This window comes from Pseudophryne corroboree, chromosome 10, assembly GCF_028390025.1.
Source record: "Pseudophryne corroboree isolate aPseCor3 chromosome 10, aPseCor3.hap2, whole genome shotgun sequence".
NCBI lineage: Eukaryota > Metazoa > Chordata > Amphibia > Anura > Myobatrachidae > Pseudophryne > Pseudophryne corroboree.
Window position 1 is genome coordinate 185,336,462 of NC_086453.1, and position 19,408 is coordinate 185,355,869.

The following is a 19,408-nucleotide window of genomic DNA, read 5'->3' on the forward strand; positions in this document are numbered from 1 at the left end:
TTCAACTACAGATATGTCCTGATATATCGTTGCTGCGTACCGCAACTCGCGCCAGCTCCTTGCGCTATAACTCCCGTTATAAGTTGCGTTGTAAATGTGACGTCTCGTTATAATTGTAACATGCATTCTACTTTCTGTCCACCAGATGTCGTTTTTCCTAAACTCTATGGCGAATGCCTCAAATAGCCAACGGACCCTTCGTAGCGCTACCTGCTGATTGGCTGACGGGTTTGAATCCTAGCGGGGCCAGAATTATTTTTTTTTGTGGATTCTTAATGTCATTTTTAATGGAATGGGAAAAGTCAGAAAAAAAATGCGTGGGCTCCCCCCTCCTAAGCTTAACCAGCCTCGGGCTCTTTGAGCCGGTCCTAGTAATAAAAATCCGGGGAAAAAACGGACAGGGGATCCCCCGTATTTCTCTGACGTCCTAGTGGATGCTGGGGACTCCGTAAGGACCATGGGGAATAGACGGGCTCCGCAGGAGACTGGGAACTCTAAAAGAAAGATTAGGTACTATCTGGTGTGCACTGGCTCCTCCCTCTATGCCCCTCCTCCAGACCTCAGTTAGAATGTGTGCCCGGCCAGAGCTGGGTGCTCCTAGTGGGCTCTCCTGAGCCTGCTAGTTAAAGAAAGTATTTGTTAGGTTTTTTATTTTCAGTGAGCTTCTGCTGGCAACAGACTCACTGCTACGTGGGACCGAGGGGAGAGAAGCAAACGTACCTTCCTCAGCACACCAGCGCCATTTTTCTTCACAGCTCCGCTGGAAGGACGCTCCCTGGGCTCTCCCCTGCAGTCTCCTGGAAGCTAGAAGGGTAAAAAAAGAGGGGGGGGCACATAAATTTAGGCACAAAAGGTGTTTATTAAGCAGCTATCACTTCTTGTGGTGTATATCCCTGAGTTATATAGCGCTGTGGTGTGTGCTGGCATACTCTTTCTCTGTCTCCCCAAAGACCTTGTGGGGTCCTGTCCTCAGTCTGAGCATTCCCTGTGTGTGTGTGCTGTGTGTCGGTACGGCTGTGTCGACATGTTTGATGAGGGTTATGTGGAGGCGGAGCAAGTGCAGATAAATGTGGTGTCGCCGCCGTCGGTGCCGACTCCTGATTGGATGGATATGTGGAAGGTCTTAAATGACAATGTAAACTCATTACACAAAAGGTTTGATGATGTTGCTGCCGGGGGACAGCCGGGCTCTCAACCGGGCCTGCCCAGGCGCCTCAGAGGCCGGCAGAGTCTCAAAAACGCCCACTATCTCAGTTGGTTGACACGGATGCCGACACGGAGTCCGACTCCAGTGTCGACGATGATGAGGCACAATTACAGCCTAAAATGACCAAGGCCATCCGATACATGATTATTGCAATGAAAAATGTATTACACATTTCAGAGGTTGACCCTGTCCCTGACCAGAGGGTAAATATGTTTGGGGAGAAAAAGCAGCCAGTGACTTTTCCCCCGTCACATGAATTAAATGAGTTATGTGAAGAAGCGTGGTCTTCCCCTGATAAGAAAGTGGTGATTCCCAAATGAATACTAATGGCGTACTCTTTCCCGCCAACGGATAAGTTACGTTGGGAATCCTCCCCTAGGGTAGACAAGGCCCTGACGCGCTTATCTAAGAGGGTGGCCTTGCCGTCTCAGGATACGGCCGCCTTAAAAGAGCCTGCGGATAGGAAGCAGGAAGGTATCCTGAAGTCAGTGTATACACACTCTGGTACTCTACTGAGACCGGCTATTGCTTCAGCCTGGATGTGCAGTGCTGTAGCAGCATGGACAGATACTCTGTCGGAAAGGTTAGATAACCTGGACAGGGATACCGTATTGCTAACCCTTGGCCATATTAAAGATGTTGTCTTGTATATGCGGGATGCCCAGAGGGACATTTGCCTGCTGGGCTCTAGAATAAATGCAATGTCCATTTCTGCCAGGCGGGTTTTATGGACTCGGCAATGGACAGGGGATGCAGACTCTAAAAAACACATGGAGGTTTTGCCTTATAAGGGTGAGGAGTTGTTTGGGGACGGTCTCTCGGACCTCGTATCCACAGCAACAGCTGGAAAGTCAACTTTCTTGCCACAGGTTTCCTCACAGCCTAAGAAAGCACCGTATTACCAAATGCAGTCCTTTCGTTCTCAAAAAAGCAAGAAAGTCAGAGGGGCGTCCTTTCTTGCTAGAGGCAGGGGTAGAGGAAAGAAGCTGCACCAGGCAGCCAGTTCCCAGGAACAAAAGTCCTCCCCGGCTTCCACCAAGTCCACCGCATGACGCTGGGGCTCCACTGGCGGAGCCAGGAGCGGTGGGGGCGCGTCTCCGACACTTCAGCAATCAGTGGGTTCGCTCACAGGTGGATCCTTGGGCTATACAGATTGTATCGCAGGGATACAAGCTGGAGTTCGAAGTGACCCCCCCCCCCCCTCACCGTTACCTAAAATCTGCCTTGCCAGTTTCTCCCACGGAGAGGGAGGTAGTCCTGGCGGCAACTCACAAGCTGTACCTCCAGCAAGTGATAATACTGGTACCCCCCCGTCAGCAGGGAAAGGGTTACTATTCCACACTGTTTGTGGTACCGAAAACGGGCGGTTCAGTAAGACCCATTCTAAATTTAAAATCCTTGAACATTTACATGAAAACGTTCAAGTTCAAAATGGAATCGCTCAGAGCGGTCATTGCAAGCCTGGAAGAGGGGGATTTTATGGTATCTCTGGACATCAAGGATGCGTACTTGCATGTCCCCATTTATCCACCTCACCAGGAGTACCTCAGGTTTGTGGTACAGGACTGTCATTACCAATTCCAGACGTTGCCGTTTGGTCTGTCCACGGCACCGAGAGTTTTTACCAAGGTAATGGCGGAAATGATGGTACTCCTTCGGAAGCAAGGAGTTCGTTATCCCGTACTTGGACGATCTCCTCATAAAGGCGAGGTCCAGGGAGCAGTTGTTGATCAGCGTAGCACACTCTCAGGAAGTGTTGCAACAGCACGGCTGGATTCTGAATATTCCAAAGTCGCAGCTGATTCCTACGACGCGTCTGCCCTTCCTGGGCATGATTCTGGACACAGAACAGAAGAAGGTGTTTCTCCCGGAGGAGAAGGCCCAGGAGCTAGTGACTCTGGTCAGGGACCTCCTAAAACCAAAACAGGTGTCAGTGCACCACTGCACGCGAGTCCTGGGAAAGATGGTGGCCTCATACGAAGCCATTCCCTTCGGCAGGTTCCATGTGAGGATCTTTCAGTGGGATCTGTTGGACAAGTGGTCCGGATCGCATCTTCAGATGCATCGGCTGATCACCCTGTCCCCGAGGGACAGGGTGTCTCTTCTGTGGTGGCTGCAGAGTGCTCATCTTCTCGAGGGCCGCAGGTTCGGCAATCAGGACTGGGTCCTGGTGACCACGGATGCAAGCCTCCGCAGATGGGGGGCAGTCACTCAGGGAAGAAACTTCCAAGGGCTGTGGTAAAATCAGGAGACTTGTCTGCACATGAATGTACTGGAACTAAGGGCCATATACAACGCCCTGAGTCAAGCGGAGCCCCTGCTTCGAGACCAACCAGTGCTGATTCAGTCAGACAACATCACGGCGGTCGCCCATGTAAACCGCCAGGGCGGCACAAGAAGCAGGGTGGCAAATGCGGAAGCCACAAAGATTCTTCGTTGGGCGGAGAATCACGTGCAAGCACTGTCAGCAGTGTTCATTCCGGGAGTGGACAACTGGGAAGCAGACTTCCTCAGCAGACACGACCTCCACCCGGGAGAGTGGGGACTTCATCAAGAAGTCTTCACACAGATTGCAAATCGATGGGAACGGCCACAGGTGGACATGTTGGCGTCCCGCCTCAACAAAAAGCTAAAAAGATATTGCGCCAAGTCAAGGGACCCTCAGGCGATAGCTGTGGACGCGCTAGTGACACCGTGGGTGTTCCAGTCGGTCTATGTGTTTCCTCCTCTTCCTCTCATATCCAAGGTACTGACAATTGTAAGAAAAAGAGGAGTGAGAACAATACTCATCGTTCCGGATTGGCCAAGAAGAACATGGTACCCAGAACTACAAGAGATGATCACAGAGGACCCATGGCCTCTGCCTCTCAGACAGGACCTGTTGCAACAGGGGCCCTGTCTGTTCCAAGACTTACCGCGGCTGCGTTTGACGGCATGGCGGTTGAACGCCGGATCCTAACTGCAAAGGGCATCCCGGATGAAGTGATTCCTACGCTGATAAGAGCTAGGAAGGATGTGACAGCAAAGCATTATCACCGTATATGGCGAAAATATGTTGCTTGGTGTGAGGCGAGGAAGGCCCCTACAGAAGAATTCCAGCTGGGTCGATTTCTGCACTTCCTACAGTCAGGTGTGACTATGGGCCTAAAATTAGGGTCCATAAAGGTCCAGATTTCGGCCCTATCCATTTTCTTTCAAAAAGAACTGGCTTCACTGCCTGAGGTTCAGACGTTTGTAAAGGGAGTGCTGCATATTTAGCCCCCTTTTGTGCCACCAGTGGCACCTTGGGATCTTAACGTGGTGTTGGATTTCCTGAAATCCCACTGGTTTGAGCCACTTAAGACCGTGGAACTAAAGTATCTCACGTGGAAAGTGGTCATGCTGTTGGCCTTCGCATCGGCTAGGCGTGTGTCAGAATTGGCGGCTTTGTCATGTAAAAGCCCATATCTGATCTTCCATATGGACAGGGCAGAATTGCGGACTCGTCCCCAATTTCTCCCAAAGGTGGTATCATCGTTTCATTTGAACCAACCTATTGTGGTGCCTGCTGCTACTCGGGACTTGGAGGATTCCAAGTTGCTGGACGTAGTCCGGGCTTTGAAAATATGTTTCCAGAACGGCTGGAGTCACGAAGACTGACTCGCTGTTTATTCTGTATGCACCCAATAAGCTGGGTGCTCCTGCTTCAAAGCAAACTATTGGTCGCTGTATCTGTAACACGATTCAGCTGGCTCATTCTGCGGCTGGATTGCCGCATCCAAAATCAGTGAAAGCCCATTCCACAAGGAAGGTGGGCTCTTCTTGGGCGGCTGCCCGAGGGGGTCTCGGCTTTACAGCTTTGCCGAGCTGCTACTTGGTCGGGTTCAAACACCTTTGCTAAGTTCTACAAGTTTGATACCCTGGCTGAGGAGGACCTTGTGTTTGCCCATTCGGTGCTGCAGAGTCATCCGCACTCTCCCGCCCGTTTGGGAGCTTTGGTATAATCCCCATGGTCCTTACGGAGTCCCCAGCATCCACTAGGACGTTAGAGAAAATAAGAATTTACTCACCGGTAATTCTATTTCTCGTAGTCCGTAGTGGATGCTGGGCGCCCGTCCCAAGTGCGGACTTTCTGCAATACGTGTATATAGTTATTGCTTAGTAAGGGTTATTGTTATGAGCCATCCGTTGAGTGATGCTCAGTTGCTGTTCATACTGTTAACTGGGTAAGGTTATCACAAGTTGTACGGTGTGATTGGTGTGGCTGGTATGAGTCTTACCCTGGATTCCAAAATCCTTTCCTTGTAATGTCCGCTCTTCCGGGCACAGTTTCCCTAACTGAGGTCTGGAGGAGGGGCATAGAGGGAGGAGCCGGTGCACACCAGATCGTACCTAATCTTTCTTTAGAGTGCCCAGTCTCCTGCGGAGCCTGTCTATTCCCCATGGTCCTTACGGAGTCCCCAGCATCCACTACAGACTACGAGAAATAGAATTACCGGTGAGTAAATTCTTATTTTTACACAATGAGACAAATAAATAACCTTGTTGGTGACCAGAAACAATATCCATGTTGAAATATGAGTATATGTTTGTATATACAATATAATAAACAATGACTACACGTTCACATTTATGTCTAATAAAATCTCTATTTTATTATATTTTATTGTATGTTTGTATCCCGTCTCCTACTCGAATATCTTTAAATTCCATGTACACGTGGTCGTATTTGTTCTCTGGCATTAAATAATCATGTATTAAAATCTTATGATAAATGTCACTAGCAGGAGACATATCCATAAATGTAATATATCTGTGGCTGTAGTGTTTATAACTTCAAAATAGTCACTGTTCTTGCAGAATACATTAAGTGGCTACTGTAAGCCTATACAGAACTTGTTCATAGATACACAAAATAAAAAGTGTGTTGTTTGGTACTATATGAGTATCTGCTGTAGTGTATGTTGAATCTCAACATGCAAATAAAATAAGTATAATAAAATAAATCTATTTAATAAACAATTTTGTCCAGATTCATGTGTTCCCCTTTTCCAGAATTATTAATATCAATGGCTATACATATATATATAATTTCTCTGACGTCCTAGTGGATGCTGGGAACTCCGTAAGGACCATGGGGAATAGACGGGCTCCGAAGGAGACTGGGCACTCTAAAAGAAAGATTAGGTACTAACTGGTGTGCACTGGCTCCTCCCTCTATGCCCCTCCTCCAGACCTCAGTTAGAATCTGTGCCCGGCCAGAGCTGGGTGCTCCTAGTGGGCTCTAAGGAGCTTGCTAGAAAAAGTATTTGTTAGGTTTTTTTATTTTCAGTGAGATCTGCTGGCAACAGACTCACTGCTACGAGGGACTGAGGGTAGAGAAGCAAACCTACCTGCTTGCAGCTAGCTTGTGCTTCTTAGGCTACTGGACACCATTAGCTCCAGAGGGTTCGAACACAGGGCCCGACCTCGATCGTCCGTTCCCGGAGCCGCGCCGCCGTCCCCCTTACAGAGCCAGAAGATGGAAGAATCAGAAGAAAATCGGCGGCTGAAGACTCTGGTCTTTATTAAGGAAGCGCACAGCACTGCAGCTATGCGCCATTGCTCCCACAGCACACCACACGCTCTGGGCGCTGGGGGGGGGGCGCCCTGGGCTGCAATAAGTATACCTTTTGGCAAAACTGCACATAATACAGTTTATAAAACTGTATATGTGCCTAATCCCCCGCCATTAACATTATTAAAAAAGCGGGAGAAGCCCACCGTGGAGGGGGCGGGGCTTTCTCCCTCAGCACACCGGCGCCATTTTCTCTTCACAGCTCCGCTGGAAGGACGCTCCCCAGGCTCTCCCCTGCAGTATACACTACAACAAGGGTTAAAAAGAGAGGGGGGGCACATAAATTTAGGCGCAAAAGGTGATATAAGCAGCTATTGGAGAAAGTCACGTGAACGTGACGAAACGCGTCAGGACCCGCCCCTATCCACACTCCGCTCAGGTGAAATCTTCCAGGTGTTCCTTGGTCCCCGCTGCACCCTCCGCCTACAGCATCCGACATCAGCGGCTTCAGCGCACACGCCGCCACGACCGGGTTGTGAGAGAGACGGTCCATTCCTTTCCGCTGCACAGCGTATATGGGCATTGCAGGACATTGAAGCCGAGGACGCTCGGCTCTTACCAGCCCATTTTGGAAAGGTATTGAATATCATTTTCAACTGAGGGACTTTTAATTCATTAGGATCCTACCAACACACCTGGTATTTATCAATTATCTAACAAGTGAATCACGGAACTTTTCACCCCAATAAGCTGAGTTATTACAATATACCACTAGTCCACGTCTAGTGATTGTTCTTATATATATTTATATATATTATTCACCGGTTATTTGATAATTAATCTTTTTATATGTTTTATTAATAAACATTGTTATTTTTTACGTTGGCTCTCTGTACATTATGTTCCGTTCCTGATATTCAGCGCAGCCGTTTGTTCTTTTTCATTGGGGAAAGTTCACTCTTTGTTAGTGTAAATCCCTCTGTTATATAGCGCTCTGGTGTGTGCTGGCATACTCTGTCTCCCCAAAGGACTTCTGTGGGGTCCTGTCCTCAGTCAGAGCATTCCCTGTGTGTGTGCGGTGTGTCGGTACGGCTGTGTCGACATGTTTGATGAGGAGGGTTACGTGGAGGCAGAGCAGGAGCAGATAAGTGTGGTGTCGCCCCCGACGGGCCGACACCGGAGTGGATTGATATGTGGAAGGTATTAACCGACAGTGTCAACTCCTTACATAAAAGGTTTGATGACTCGGCAGCCTTGGGACAGCCGGCTTCTCAGCCCGCGCCTGCCCAGGCGTCTCGGAGACCATCAGGGGCTCATAAACGCCCGCTAGCTCAGATGGCAGACAAAGATGTCGACACGGAGTCTGACTCCAGTGTAGATGAGGATGAGACAAATGTACAGTCCACAAGGGCCATCCGATGCATGATTACTGCAATGAAAAATGTATTACACATTTTTGACATTAACCCGGTTACCACCAAAAAGGGTATTATGTTTGGGGAGAAAAAGCTGCCAGTGACTTTTCCCCCATCTGATGAGTTAAATGAATTGTGTGAAGAGGCGTGGTGTTCTCCTGATAAGAAACTAGTGATTTCTAAGAGGTTACTGATGGCGTACCCTTTCCCGGCAACGGACAGGTTACGTTGGGAAACATCCCCCAGGGTGGACAAGGCGCTCACACGCTTATCAAAAAAGGTGGCACTGCCGTCTCAGGATACGGCCGCCCTAAAGGAGCCTGCAGATAGAAAGCAGGAAGCTATCCTGAAGTCTGTGTATACACACTCAGGTACTATACTGAGACCTGCAATTGCTTCAGCCTGGATGTGTAGTGCGGCAGCAGCATGGTCTGATACCCTGTCAGAAAACATTGATTCCCTCGACAGGGATACTATTTTGCTAACCATAGAGCACATAAAAGACGTCTTATATATGAGGGATGCACAGAGGGACATTTGCCGACTGGCATCTAGAATTAATGCAGTGTCCATTTCTGCCAGGAGAGTATTATGGACTCGGCAGTGGACTGGTGATGCTGATTCTAAAAGGCACATGGAGGTTTTGCCTTAGGGTGAGGAATTGTTTGGTGACGGTCTCTCGGACCTCGTATCCACAGCAACAGCTGGGAAGTCGACCTTTTTACCTCAGGTTCCCTCACGGCCTAAGAAAGCACCGTATTATCAAGTACAGTCCTTTCGACCTCAGAAAAGCAAGCGGGTCAGAGGCGCATCTTTTCTGCCCAGAGGCAGGGGTAGAGGAAAGAAGCTGCATCAGGCAGCCAGTTCCCAGGAACAAAAATCATCCCCTGCTTCCGCTAAGTCCACCGCATGACGCTGGGGCTCCACAGGCGGAGCCAGGTGCGGTGGGGGCGCGTCTCCGGAACTTCAGCGACCAGTGGGTCCGCGCACAGGTGGATCTCTGGGTTGCACAAGTGGTTTCTCAGGGATACAAGCTGGAGTTCGAGGCGACTCCCCCTCGCCGTTACCACAGGTTTCCTCACAGCCTAAGAAAGCACCGTATTACCAAATGCAGTCCTTTCGTTCTCAAAAAAGCAAGAAAGTCAGAGGGGCGTCCTTTCTTGCTAGAGGCAGGGGTAGAGGAAAGAAGCTGCACCAGGCAGCTAGTTCCCAGGAACAAAAGTCCTCCCCGGCTTCCACTAAGTCCACCGCATGACGCTGGGGCTCCACAGGCGGAGCCAGGTGCGGTGGGGGCGCGTCTCCGGAACTTCAGCGACCAGTGGGTCCGCGCACAGGTGGATCTCTGGGTTGCACAAGTGGTTTCTCAGGGATACAAGCTGGAGTTCGAGGCGACTCCCCCTCGCCGTTACCTCAAATCAGCCTTACCAGCTGCTCCCAGGGAAAGGGAGGTAGTACTGGCGGCTATTCACAAGCTGTACCTCCAGCAGGTGATAATCAAGGTTCCCCTCCTTCAACAGGGACGGGGTTACTATTCCACAATGTTTGTGGTACCGAAACCAGACGGTTCGGTGAGACCCATTCTAAATTTAAAATCTTTGAACGCTTATATAAGGAAGTTCAAGTTCAAAATGGAATCGCTCAGGGTGGTCATTGCAAGCCTGGAAGAGGGGGATTTTATGGTGTCGCTGGACATCAAGGATGCTTACCTGCATGTCCCCATTTACCCGCCTCACCAGGAGTACCTCAGGTTTGTGGTACGGGACTGTCATTACCAATTCCAGACGTTGCCGTTTGGTCTGTCCACGGCACCGAGGGTATTTACCAAGGTAATGGCAGAAATGATGATACTCCTCCGAAAAAAGGGAGTTATAATGATCCCGTACTTGGACGATCTCCTCATAAAGGCGAGGTACAAGGAGCAGTTGTTAGTCAGCGTAGCACTATCTCGGGAAGTGTTGCAACAGCATGGCTGGATTCTGAATATCCCAAAGTCGCAGCTAATTCCTGCTACGCGTCTGCTGTTCTTGGGCATGATTCTGGACACAGAACAGAAGATGGTGTTTCTCCCCGGGGAGAAGGCACAGGAGTTGTCATCTCTGGTCAGGGACCTCCTGAAACCAAAACAGGTGTCGGTGCATCAGTGCACGCGGGTCCTGGGAAAGATGGTGGCTTCTTACGAAGCAATTCCTTTCGGCAGATTCCATGCAAGGATCTTTCAGTGGGATCTGTTAGACAAATGGTCCGGATCGCATCTTCAGATGCATCTGCTGATCACCCTGTCCCCGAGGGCCAGGGTGTCTCTGCTGTGGTGGCTGCAGAGGGCTCATCTTCTCGAGGGCCGCAGATTCGGCATACAGGACTGGGTCCTGGTGACCACGGATGCGAGCCTCCGAGGATGGGGGGCAGTCACTCAGGGAAGAAACTTCCAAGGACAATGGTCAAGTCAGGAGACTTCCCTACACATAAATATTCTGGAACTAAGGGCCATTTACAACGCCCTGAGTCAAGCAGAGCCTCTGCTTCAAAACCAACCGGTGCTGATTCAGTCAGACAACATAACGGCGGTCGCCCATGTAAACCGACAGGGTGGCACAAGAAGCAGGATGGCGATGGCAAAAGCCACAAGGATTCTTCGATGGGTGGAGAATCACGTGCTAGCACTGTCAGCAGTGTTCATTCCGGGAGTGGACAACTGGGAAGCAGACTTCCTCAGCAGACACGACCTCCTCCCGGGAGATTGGGGACTTCATCCAGAAGTCTTCCAGCTGATTGTAAATCGTTGGGAAAGGCCACAGGTGGACATGATGGCGTCCCGCCTCAACAAAAAGCTAAAAAGATATTGCGCCAGGTCAAGGGACCCTCAGGCGATAGCTGTGGACGCTCTAGTGACACCGTGGGTGTACCAGTCGGTTTATGTGTTCCCTCCTCTTCCTCTCATACCAAAGGTACTGAGGATAATAAGAAAGAGAGGAGTAAGAACTATACTCGTCGTTCCGGATTGGCCAAGAAGGACTTGGTACCCGGAACTACAAGAAATGATCTGAGGACCCTTGGCCTCTGCCTCTCAGACAGGACCTGCTACAGCAGGGGCCCTGTCTGTTCAAAGACTTACCGCGGCTGCGTTTGACGGCATGGCGGTTGAACACCGGATCCTGATGGACAAGGGCATTCCGGTTGAAGTCATTCCTACGCTGATAAAAGCTAGGAAGGATGTGACAACAAAACATTATCACCGCATATGGCGAAAATATGTTGCTTGGTGTGAGGCTATGAAGGACCCAACAGAAGAATTTCAGCTGGGTCGATTTCTGCACTTCCTACAGTCAGGAGTGACTATGGGCCTAAAATTGGGATCCATTAAAGTCCAGATTTCAGCCCTGTCGATTTTTTTTCAAAAAGAACTGGCTTCACTGCCTGAAGTTCAGACGTTTGTTAAGGGAGTGCTGCATATTCAGCCCCCTTTTGTGCCTCCAGTGGCACCTTGGGATCTCAACGTTGTGTTGGATTTCCTAAAATCACATTGGTTTGAGCCACTTCAGACCGTGGAGTTGAAATATCTCACGTGGAAAGTGGTCATGCTTTTTGGCCTTGGCTTCGGCTAGGCGTGTGTCAGAATTGGCGACTTTGTCATGTAAAAGCCCCTATCTGATCTTCCATATGGACAGGGCAGAGTTGAGGACTCGTCCCCAATTTCTCCCTAAGCTGGTATCAGCGTTTCATTTGAACCAACCTATTGTGGTGCCTGCGGCTACTCGGGACTTGGAGGATTCCAAGTTGCTGGATGTAGTCCGGGCCCTGAAAATCTATGTTCCAGGACGGCTAGAGTCAGAAAAACTGACTCGCTGTTTATCCTGCATGCACCCAACAATCTGGGTGCTCCTGCTTCTAAGCAAACTATTGCTCGCTGGATCTGTAGCACGATTCAACTTGCACATTCTGCGGCTGGACTGCCGCATCCTAAATCAATCAAAGCCCATTCCACGAGGAAGGTGGGCTCTTCTTGGGCGGCTGCCCGAGGGGTCTCGGCTTTACAACTTTGCCGAGCTGCTACCTGGTCGGGATCAAACACGTTTGCAAAATTCTACAAGTTTGATACCCTGGCTGAGGAGGACCTTGAGTTTGCTCATTCGGTGCTGCAGAGTCATCCGCACTCTCCCGCCCGTTTGGGAGCTTTGGTATAATCCCCATGGTCCTTACGGAGTACCCAGCATCCACTAGGACGTCAGAGAAAATAAGATTTTACTCACCGGTAAATCTATTTCTCGTAGTCCGTAGTGGATGCTGGGAGCCCGTCCCTAGTGCGGAATTCTGCAATACTTGTATATAGTTATTGCTTAACTGAGCCATCAATTTAATGAGGCTCAGTTGTTCATACTGTTAACTGGGTATAGTTATCACGAGTTGTACGGTGTGGCTGGTATGAGTCTTACCCTGGATTTCAAATCCTTTCCTTGTAATGTCAGCTCTTCCGGGCACAGTTTCCTTTACTGAGGTCTGGAGGAGGGGCATAGAGGGAGGAGCCAGTGCACACCAGTTAGTACCTAATCTTTCTTTTAGAGTGCCCAGTCTCCTTCGGAGCCCGTCTATTCCCCATGGTCCTTACAGAGTTCCCAGCATCCACTACGGACTACGAGAAATAGAATTACCAGTGAGTAAATTCTTATTTTTTGAGTTAGTGGCCAATCTATATGTAGACAACACATAAGCTTATCTATCCCCCTCCCCTTTTTTCCTTTTTTTAATGCAATATCTGATATACGTATGTGTTTCTGCTTACATTTTATCACCTTTTTTCTTTTTGTGCTTCACTTCACAATCACAGCGGACACCTTGGAATTATTGTTATTTATAGTCACTTTGCAGTTTCACATACACCATTTGATAATACACAAATAAGATTCAATATACTTATTTATAGTATACTCTCACAAAGCATTGGTTATACACATTCTTCATCCAGACGGGGGTGGGTTATTATTGTGAATATTTTGTACACAAGACACTTAGGCACTTGTTAAAACACTCAAAACACAAATACGTTCACACTATAAACAAATGAATCTGGACAAAATTGTTTATTAAATATATTTATTTTATTATACTACATACTATACCCACATTAGTACCATGGGTTATAGACTGGTCCACTAGGAGCCATTGGCACTTTAGGAGTTTGAGAGTGTGTGTTGGCTCCTCTCTCTATGCCCCTCCTACCAGACTCTGTTTAGAAAATGTGCCCGCTAGATGTCACAGCTAGGGGAACTCTACAGAGTTTCTCTAGTAAAGTTATTTTTAGAGAGTGTATTATTTTACAGGGAGGCTGATGGCAGTAGCCTCCCTGCTTCGAGGGACTAAGGGCGGGTGGGAGTAGTGTCCGTCCTGCGGCGTCTGTACCACTATCTCCGCTGACAGGACACTGAGCTCCTGAGGGGATCGATCGTTCCCAGCCACAGGGGATCGCTCACCCCGGCAGCATGCCACCACCCCCTTACAGAGCCAGAAGATGGCGAGATATGGCGGCACAAGGGTAGGAGTGCAGCGCTGAGCGTCTGCGCTCCGGGAAGGCTCAGCGGCACTCAGTGTTGGCGCTATGAAGGGCGTCCTGAGCCATCGTCTTAATACCCTACACTGGTCACAAACGCTAACCGGAGACTGAATCCCCAGACTAGTGACTGAATCCTCAGACCAGTATAAAGATTTTGTGCGGGAAGACGTGCCATCTTCAGGAGGTGGAGCTTCTCTTCAGAGCGGACCCAGCAGCGTTCAGCGCCATCTCCCAGCCTGCAGTTCCTGTACACTTGGAGCAGTCCCTCCAAGCAACTCCAGCTATCCTGAGCGGTACCAGGGGTTGTAGATGGGGATATGAGGGGGGGGGGGGGGGGGGGGAGGGGGTAGTGGCTGTGTAAAATCTGTGTAGTCTATTGAGGTACACAGATGGCGATGGTAGTTTTATTTGTTCTACCTCAGTAAGCGCTGTGTGTGGTAGGGCCTAGCAGTCATATGCTGTTGAAGTGGTTTCCTCTCAGGAGGAATCCATTTCATGTACACAGAAATGTAATCACGGTGCTGATACCCTAAACGGGTCACAGTCGCTAACCGGAGACTGAATCCCCTGGTTAGCGACAGAATCCTCAGTACACAGAAAACTAGTGTCAACATAGTATCTGAGGTTGAAAAAAGACAATTGTCCATCGAGTTCAACCTATTTGTGTTCTCCTATGCATGATGATTTGACTAAAATTTCTGACTGATGCTGCTGTCAGCCGTTGCATTTTATCCCTATTTATAGTAACTATAATGCATGACTATGCACCATACCCCTGGATATCCTTATCCATTAGGAATTTATCTAACCCATTCTTAAAGGTGTTGACAGATTCCGCCATTACAACTCCCTCGGGCAGGGAATTCCAAACACGTATTGTCCTTACCGTGAAAAAGCCTTTATGCCATTCGACATGTTTGAGTTTTGCCCAGTTCCACAGGTGGGTTTTTCAGAATGAACTTCTCCAAGTGGAGCTGGTCGGTGCTCCGTATCTGTTCTCCGATGATCTGTCTCCCAGGACAAGACAGTCTCAGCAGGGGTGGTTGTCCACTTCTCACTTGGACAAGGACCATACGTTTTGGATAGAGGTGTGGACATTACTCACGATGAATGCCAGCCATTGGGGGTGGGGAGCTGTTATCCTGTATTTGATATTTCAGGGTCGCTGGTCGCCTTGGGAGTCTCTGCTCCCCATTAATGTTCTCGAGCTTTTGGCAGTATACCTATCACTGCTGCTAGCGCTTCATTTATTTCAGGGTCTTCTGATCAAAATTCAGTAAGACAACAAGACAGTTGTCGCATAAATAAATCACCAAGGAGGCACAAGAAGTGCTCATGCCATGTTGTATCCGGTTGACATCGACCTCATGACATTGAGTTGAAACTACAAGGTGAACAGGTATGGCTCCAGGTCTCTGGATCCAGGCGCACATCTCATTGATATCTTGTCGACTCTGGGCTTTCAATATGGTCTACATTTTTCCGTAGACAGCTCTCAAGAAACTGTTCAGGTTTTGGCAAATCTGTTGGCTCCCTGTTGGCCTCCACAGGCCTTGTATACAGACCTCCTTTGGATGTCAGTGGCCCCTCTTTGGCGGATGCCTCTTCGTCCCAGTCTTTTCAGTTAAAGCCCCTGTTATCAGCCTGAAAAAAATAAAATAAATCCAGTATGCTTCCCTGTTTGCAAAATGGTTTTGAATTCTGTTTCCGACTTAGGGCCCAATTCAGACCTGATTCCTGTTGTACGAATTTGCGAGGCGGACGATAATCGTTCGACTGCGCATGCGTACAGAACGCAGTGTGTACTCACGAGGCCAAACAGCAAAAAAAAATCCAGCGTCTTTTTTGATCACTAGGCGTACGCAAGTTGATGGACAGGAAACTGGCATTTGGGGTTGCTAACTGCCCGTTTTCTGGGAGTGTCAGTAAAAATGCAGGCATGCCCGAGCATTTTCAGGGAGGGAGTGTGACGTCGGCTTCGGCAGCGATCAGCCTGTTTCTATCATACTGTAGGAGTAGGTCCTGGGCTACGCACGGACTGGAAAAATTATTTGATGGTGAGTGAGTTGCGAACAGATTTGCAATTGACCTGCATACGCAGAGATTTTTGCAAGGCGTACGCAGACTTGAATGGGGCAGGTTTTCACTTTTGTCTGGGCGGCGACTATCTGATTGCAAACCTCTTCAAATTCGCAGATGAGCGATCAGGTCTGAATTAGGCCCTTAGTTCTTTAAAGGTTAAGGTTTCCAACCCTTTTTACTTTCAGCTGAAAATTGCGCCATTTTGTGCTGTTTAGCCCTTCCTGTAAGGGGGTATTACATAAACAGGCCCTTTTTGTACCTCTGGTGGTGCCTTGGAATTTGATCCTGGTTCTTTGTGCCTTCCAGAAATCTCCCCCCCCCCCCCCCCCCCTCCCCCACCCCTTTGAACTGCTAGATTCTGTAGACCTGCGGTTCTTGTTTTCTTGCTCGCCATTTCTTTGGCCTGGAGAGTATCTGATTTGTTCAATTTATCACTTCTGCTCCCATTCCTTAATTATCATGAAGATTGGGCAGTTCTTTGCATTTATATGGCATTCCTTCTGAAGGTGGATTCCAGTTATAATATTAATCAGGAGATAGTGGTACCTGCCCTACCGGATGGAGAGTTGGACCTGTCCTTGCGTTTCTTAAATGTAGTCCGAGCATTACGTATTCATGTGTCCAGGACCAGGGATTAACTCTGTTTCATTTGACACCCATAACCTTGAATGACCTGAATCTAAGCAATGCATTGCGAGGTGGGTCACGGCCGTAATTTGCCATGCTTACCAATCTGCTGGCCAGCTGGTCCCAGAGTCTGTGTGTGCTCATTCTATTGTCTGTGGGGGCCTCTTTGGCGGCTCATCATGGTGCTTCAGCAGCACAGCTTTGCCGATCTGCTATGTTATTACAGGTTGTATATCCCATATCCAAAATGCTTGGGACCAAAAGTATTTTGGATATCTCCATATTTTGGAATAATTGAATACCATAATAAGATAATATGGTGATGGGACCCAAATCTAAGCACAGAATGCATTTATTTTTCATATACACCTTTTATACACACAGCCTGAAGGTCATTTTATCCAATATGTTTAATAACTTTGTGCATTAAACAAAGTTTGTGTACATACACACAATTCATTTGTTTCATATACACCTTATACACACAGCCTGAATGTCATTTAATACAATATTTTGAATAATTTTGTGTATTAAACAAAGTTTGTGTACATTGAGCCATCAGAAAACAAAGGTTTCACTATCTTAGTCTCAGAAAATTCCGTATTTCGGAATATTCCGTATTTCGGAGTATTTGGATATGGGATACTCAACCTGTATTATTAAGTACTTAATTAATATCAAGTACTTATTACATTTTACAGATTCATTACCTTCATGTCCCATGATGCTCAGCTCTGGGATATCCCCACAGTTCTCCAGTGTACCCCATTGGATGTAATGGACAATAAGATTTTTGTACTTACCAGTGAAATCTATTTCTCTGAATCCATGGGGGACACTGGACGCTCTCCCTGGCACTCCCTGTACTTCCGGTGGGGGGTTTGATTACTTGACGTCCGTCTCCGCCGTTTGTGCAAGGACTTGTGTCTGCCTTTTTCTCCTCCCTCTGTCCTTCGGCTTTGTTAGTGTAAACCTGTAGGCAGGGAGTTGGGGTATAGAAGGGGAGGAGTTTGTGCTGTGAAGACTAATCACTTAGTACCTAGGCTGCTCTCGCACTAGCTGTACCCCACATTTCTCCAGTGTCTCCCATGGATCCAGAGAAACGGATTTGACCAGCAAGTACAAAAATCCTGTTTTTTCTCTTGAGATTTGTGTTCAAAGAAGTTTACATCCTATGAAGACAAAAAAAAAACTGCATCTAAGGGACTTGGGGCTGTAACTGACATTTTTGTGTCCATAGCCATCGGTGAGCATTCATTTAATAAAGTCCAAGTCATTTATGTCTTCAAGAGTAGATGATTGCTTATTCTACAACCTGCTACACACAATACACTGCTTTCTTTCATTGTTTTTGATTATGCCAAAAAATATATACTATATGGAAAAAAGTATTTGACCACACATGTTAAGTATTGAATTCCGGTGTTTCAATCAGACCGACCCTTTGCTACAGGCGTATAAAATCAAGCATCTAGTCATGTAATCTACATTTTCGCGCTTCTCTGTTTGGCAGTCAAATGGCAGAGTCTGGGTTTGCAGATGCCAGGAGAATGTTACCTGCCTTACTGCATTATGCCAACTGTGAAGTTTGGTGGAGGAGGGTTAATGGTAGGGAATGTTTTTCAGGGTTTGGGCTAGGCCCATTATGCCAGTGAAGGGCAATCTTAATGCTTCAGCATACCAAGACATTTGGGCAATGCTATGCTTACAACTTTGGCAACATTTTGGAGAAGGCCATTTTCTATTCCACCATGACTGCCCCACTGCACAAACCAAGGGACTATAAAGACACATAGGGGCAGATGTATTAAGCCTGGAGAAGTGATAAAGCAGTGATAAGTGCAAGGTGATAATGCAGCAGTCAATCAGCTCCTAACTGTCATTTTTCAAATCTGTAATGATTGGCTGGTGCGTTATCACCTTGAACTTATCACTGCTTGATCACTTCTTTATCCCTTCTCCAGGTTAATACATCTGCCCCATAGTTTGGTGTGGAAGAACATGACTGGCCCATACCAGAGCCTTGGCATCAACCTCATTAGTCCTTTGGGATGAACTGTAACGGAGACTGCGAACCAGGCTTTCTCGTCCAACATCAGTGCCTGACCTCATAAATACTCTACAGAATTAATGAGCAAAAATTTCCACAGAAACACTCCAAAATCTTGTGGAAAGCCTTCCAAGAAGAGTGGAAGCTATTATAGCTGCAAAAGGGGGACCAACTCCATATTAAAGTATATGTATTTGTACAATGTCATTACAGTCCCTGTTGGTGTAATGGTGAGAAGTCCGAAAATTTTTGTCCATATAGTATATCTACAGATATGTCTTCATACAACTGGCCTCAATATGCCACACAGTGCGAGATGCCTGGTGAGAGTGAGCTGACAGGACCCGTACAACTCCACTGGTATAAGAAGTCTTTATCTCTCGAAGATGTGTCTAAGGTGCATCGTGATGCCCCAGGAGACTGATGACTAATTTGACACTTGTATATCTGTGTGCAACTAGTCTTTGTTCGTAGCATAACTTGGTATGAAAAACACCACGGTTGCTGTATTTTGTATGCAGATTTAGAGACTCTGGCAGATTTATTAAGCTCAGCGAAGTGATAAAGTGGAAGGTGATAAAGCACCAGCCAATCAGATCCTAACTGCCATGTCACAGGCTGGGTTAGAAAAATGTCAGTTAGGAGTTGACTGGCTGGTCCTTTATCACCTTCCAATTTATCACTTCACCAAGCTTAATAAATCTGCCCCTCAGTGTCACATATCAAATTAATCAGCACAGTCTCCTGGTCGGTCTAAGATGCATTTCCCCCCCAAAAAAGACGCCCAACACTACCAGAGTCTCACGGGACCTGGTGTGCCGGTAGGGGCATTTTTGGCATGACTGCAGCAAAGATGTGTGAGGACATACCATACATACCATACCAACATACCATCGTTTTGCATACTAACTTATCAGGAACCACCCAGGGGTATATTTACTAAAGT

The 19,408-nt window shown here is 47.8% G+C and overlaps 1 protein-coding gene across 2 annotated transcripts in view; it reads left to right on the plus strand.

Moving 5' to 3' along the window:
• The window catches only part of ZBTB40 (zinc finger and BTB domain containing 40), a 368,246-nt gene that overhangs the window by 211,913 nt on the left and 136,925 nt on the right, over positions 1-19,408 (plus strand). The gene's annotated exons all lie outside the window — the stretch shown is intronic.